The following is a 5,540-nucleotide window of genomic DNA, read 5'->3' as shown; positions in this document are numbered from 1 at the left end:
TACCCGAGTAATCGCTAGCAACACCTAATCATCTACCCATGATACCCGAGTAATCACTTAGCAACACATTATCATTCACCCAAAACACCCAAATGATCACTTAGCAACACCCCATACAATCCACCCAAAACACCCAAGTAATCCTTAGCAACACCTTATCATCTACCCATGATACCCGAGTAATCGCTTAGCAACACCTAATCATCTACCCATGATACCCGAGTAATCACTTAGCAACACATTATCATTCACCCAAAACACCCAAATGATCACTTAGCAACACCCTAGTAACCTCCCAAAATGCTCTAGTTATCAGCTGATAACACCCAATTAACTACATATGAGTGCTAAAAAACACTTGAATCTGAAAATGTTTTCTCCACCAGTTTTCTCCACATCATGTAAATGTGATTTCTTGATAAAATCAGGACCAAAGTATGGCTTTAAAATGAAGATAAATAAATAGACAAATAATCTCCAGGGGCAACAATGAGGAACATGCAACTCTTACCGATCTTCAGACCTCAAAGGAGTTTCTCATGCTAATATCATGCTAAATATCTCTGGATTCCACTCATCCATTTACTCATTTTTCCTCGCATATTTTCCCAGCATTCTCGTGAAGCAGGCCAGCTGAAACCACCACTATCCACCAGGAAATGAAATGGCGTATCAGACCACAACAACCATTGCTGGGAAGCGAGGGAGGCCGCAGCTCTGCAGGGTTTCAGGCTGAGCTGGTATGCGAGTTGGCAGTGTTGATGTGTAGCTGCTGGGCTTAGGCTGTGTAACTGAGAACCCGTGTGAACAGAATCAGCCCTTCGGAGCCGATTTACCCTGACAAGGCCTCCCAGAGTCAAACTCTCTATCTCTGCCTCTCTAAGACAATTTTTTAGCTGCGTGTTTTCAGTTTTCCAGAGGACATTTTTTCTTTTCTTGAAGTACGATAAGAGATGAAGATGGAGAGGAGAGGAGGGGGTTGGGGTGACATGGTGGCCTGTGGGACTATTAAATCGTACCCCTTTTAAGGCAAATTCCACTCATGCCTCCTCGGCCCCTTTTGTTTCCCTCCCTCCTCTTTTCCTGTTCTCTCTATTTCTCCGAATGCACACTTAGACCAACTCTCTGAACACCAATGTCCCTTTAACCACTTTATCAGGTACAACCATGTTGTTGTGACTTTACAGGTCCCCAAGAGACCTGCCTGGAAATATCATCAATTGAAAATTCTGGAAAATAACATTAACAGATCAGTCATGTAGCATGTTTACATGCAGCCTAGAAATCTGTTAGGACTTGATCCAAATGAAATTTTAACCTGACTGAAAGATGTAATCTTAAAGAAATAAATTTAAAATTCTATGATTTATTACCTCGTCGTTCCAAACCTGTATGACTTTAACTGAAATATTGTACCAATGTTGCTATATGTGCCAGCTCATACAAACAACTGAAACAGATTAAAATTGCACATTTCACCTTTAAATTCGCACACTCTCATTTCATCAAGATAAGCTCAGACAAAACTATGGCCATGCAAGCACTTTTTCCATTAAACTAAGTGCAAGGAAAACTAACGGATATATAAAAGAAAAAAAGCAAAGCCAGGCATTTTTAAGAGTAATACATCACCATACGCAAATAGAGAACTGAATGATCTATGGACTGATCCTAATGAAATGTGTTTGTCTGATAAACAGATTCTGGCACCTCATGAAGTCGATGAGCCTAACATACAGCTCTCAGTGAGACGCATCTTTCAACACCTGAAGTGATCGCAGCAGGAAAATGCTCCAAAATGCTATAATCTAAAAAACAGCCAGCTGCCAACAGCTGCCGAGCACTTTTTGGCAGGGAACATCCTCCTGGCAGAGGCCTCGGCAGACATAATTCTCACTATCTGTTAATGGTGTGGGGCTTTTCAAGCAAGGAAACAGAGAACAGAGAGACAACACACTGACCAGATTAATTATGAACTGAGTGGAAAAGAAAGGATTTAAATAGGAGTCTACAAATGTCTGACTGGACTTTCGAACCTTTTTTATTATTCTGATTGCTGCAAAAAAAAAAAAAAAAGGAAGAAGTATAAGGAGTTGTATGAGAAAAGCTGAAGAGACTGCTTAAAATAGAACAAGAAAACAAAGACTGCACGGTCCAGAAAAGGAAAGATAAATAGACAGACAGGGGAAGATGAGAATCTAAGTGAACACTCGAGACAGCATTTTTATTCTGCATTGGCCTAAGCAAAGATACTACAAGCAATTGCATACAAAAACTAATGAACTGAAATGGTTAAAGCAAACAAACAGCACAGCCCATAGTCCTCCTGTCAAAGAGCTTACAACATGCAATCTATGTATTAAATATTGGTACATATCCCAAGAAAGCACAACTGGTCCTTGCCTGTTCAAAACTCCCTACGATACCTGAAGTCTTGAAAATAGTTGTTCAATGCATTTCTACTGTATGCAGTTGCTAGGATGTTTTAGACGATTCTAGGTGTTCTAGGGCAGTGGTTCTCAACCAAGTTCCTGGAGCCCCCCCAACACTGCACTCCTTTGCCTGACACTCCAGGTATTGGAGTCTCATGAGCTAAATCAGGAGTGTTTGATTAAGTGATTAACATGCAACAGGTGCAGTGCTGGCGAACATTGTTGAAAACCAGGGAGAGAAAAGTATCAGGAAATTTTAATTCTGGAAGTGAACTAATCCTTTAACTTCAACCAGCAACAATACACTTGCTAGGAAGTTTCTAGGAATTCCGAAGACCTTGATTAGCTGGTTCAAGTGTGTTTAATTTGAATTGTGGCTAAACTCTGTGGGACAGTGGTCCTCAATCATATCCTTAGAACTCTTTAGAGGAAGTAAAACCCCAAGGTGCTTGCAATAGTTTTTTAACTTCTAAAGCCGTCATTTAACCCTCAGCATGTGCTGCAATACTTGAACTGATCCACTAGATGTGGATGATCTCACAACACATCCCACCTACAGAGGGTGTGTGAGAGACTGAAAAGGCCACCTATTGTTTATACAAAGCCATGACCTCAACACCCTCGGAGTTTACAAGAAAATTTCCAAGTTTACCACAGCGTATTTCACAGTCTCCTCCTAAACAAGTGGTCAGTTTTCACATACTGTCCTGCAATCTTCCAGGGCTTGGGTTACTTCTTTATTTTTAGACCTCGACACTCTTGAGCATGCTGACTGAGAATGAAACCAATTGTGCTCAAAGCGGGGTGGGTGCGAGATCTCGAGGACCATAATTTATAGTCACTTTTTCATAAACAGGGAAGACTGGGAAATCTTGCCAAGTTCTAAGAAATGTTGCACCACACACCAATGCCAAATAAAGCAAAACTCGTCAGGCATTTGACCACACAACAATAACACGGTCTCAAATGCAACAGAAGTACATTTTATTTTATGTTACTTCACCAGTTGTTTGTTTACCTTCAGTTTGAAGTAGCTCTGCCAAGGACAATATATTTTAAAGATATATCTTGGCTACAGAAGTGTTTGCAACTACTTGGTTTCTGCATTAGGCTATGCGCTGTTGCCAATTTTGTGGCCACAAAAATAGTTTCCATATGTATGGTGACCAACTTCACCTGATTAACCTGGGGTGACAAGAGCAATCAGACTAAAACTTTGCAGTTCTGGTCATTATAACAAATATACAAATTGCAATAATGCTCCCTAGTGCTTCCAGTACTCTAGTGTAAGATCAGTGAATAAACAAATGCTAGGCTACAAACAGACTGAAAGAGCAATCTTCTTTTAGCATTTAAAGATATGGTCTTGTGGTTCGAGGGAACTTGACTGAATTTAAAATGGCTGGAAAACAGACCTGAGTGCCAGAAAGGAAAGGGAAAAAAATAAGTCGTCAATACCGTGTCACTAAAGCAGAATACAAAAGCTGCGTTGTGCTCCGACTCAAGGGTACAAAAGGAAAATGTGCGGCATTTAGCTATAAATAGTGGTTTACAAGAAATGCGCAGATGTTGAGATGCCACTACAAACATCCTGTGGCAGTATCTGCACATGTCTAGAATCAGAAGTACGAGTCGATGAATATTAAAAAAGTATTTTAAAAAGTTTTTATCTCTGGAATAAATGTACACAGAAGAACAATCGCAATAAGACCAGAAACATGCATTAGGTTTAATTGTAATTTCATGCTGACTTCAATGCGGCCCAATAAACACAGCTACTGAAAGAGAACCAGGCGGATGTTCACCACATGAGAACTTCACAGATCAGAATAGAATGATATGAAAGGCAGAAACCCAAAGATGCTGAGAAAATGTCAGAGATACACCACATGCGCAGATGTTCTGAGAACATGGGGTTCCTGTTCTCCCGTCCGCATCCCACGGCCCTGTCTGCTTCCTGTACTAGGAACAGAGACGACCCTTTGGGGCCTGGGCTCAGTTAATGAGGCCTGAAAGGCCGGGGTGAAGGGCACATTCTTTGGCCTCCGTCCAGCAGAAGGTCACAGGATGAAGGGGGTGTTAAAGGGACGCACAGCATGAGTGGAGTAGTATTTATCATAGTTTGATGCGTGACGTCGAACGGTTCCGAGAAGCAATCTGTCCAAAAACATTCTTTTAGCATAACTTGCTTCCTGTTTTAACTCCCTTCAGTTAGTAATTTGACTTTAAGTAATTAGCCAGTGTAAAAATGCACCAACCTACCAAGCTATTCTGAAAGAAGTACTCAGTTATGCTTCAGGGCGAACTGTTCATTTTTACATCCTTTTCCCTCTTTAATAACATCCCCATAATGCCAGGATTAATGAAACCTTGTTCCACTGGAATTTTCGTGGGAAATGAGAATTGTCAGAAACTCCAGCCCTCCAAGCTTATATCCAGGATATGCACACAAACACCAAGTGCTAGTTTTGTTGCAGCCGTCATGCCTTGCAGTATCAAGGCTCTGGATCCTTTGAACATAGTGGCAGGCCAAAGTCAGACTGAATGACTGCTGACCTTTGACCTCAAAGAATACCAATGGTCCAGGAGACATAGAGCTTGAGGGGGAGAGCTTGCATTAAGGGTCAAAAATGGATACTCCCTAAGTGCCAAATTAGTAGAAATACACTTCATTTTTAAGTCTGGGTGATACACAAGGAATATTCTTCAAATGCCATCAATATTTGTCACAAATATTTAACCCAGAGCTAAATTTTTGGACCCTAGAGATTCTACTAATAATAAACATTTTCTGAGCAGCAAATCGGCATATTATAATTATTTCTAAAGAATCATGAGACACTGAAGACTAGACTAATGATGCTGAAAATTCAGCTTTACCATCACAGGAATAAATTACATTTTAAAATACATTCAAATAGAAAACGGTGACTTTAAATTGCAAGAATATTTCACAACATTACTGTTTTTACTGCATTTTTGATCAAATAAATGTAGTCGTGGTGAGCATAAGAGGCTTTTTTAAAAACATTACAAACAGTAGTGTATGTAATGCACACTTTAAGTTGATCTTAAACACTTTAAATATAGTATTTAGCAAATATCCAT

The sequence above is a fragment of the Onychostoma macrolepis genome, chromosome 23 (genome assembly GCF_012432095.1).
Source record: "Onychostoma macrolepis isolate SWU-2019 chromosome 23, ASM1243209v1, whole genome shotgun sequence".
Lineage (NCBI taxonomy): Eukaryota > Metazoa > Chordata > Actinopteri > Cypriniformes > Cyprinidae > Onychostoma > Onychostoma macrolepis.
This window is presented reverse-complemented; position numbering follows the sequence as displayed.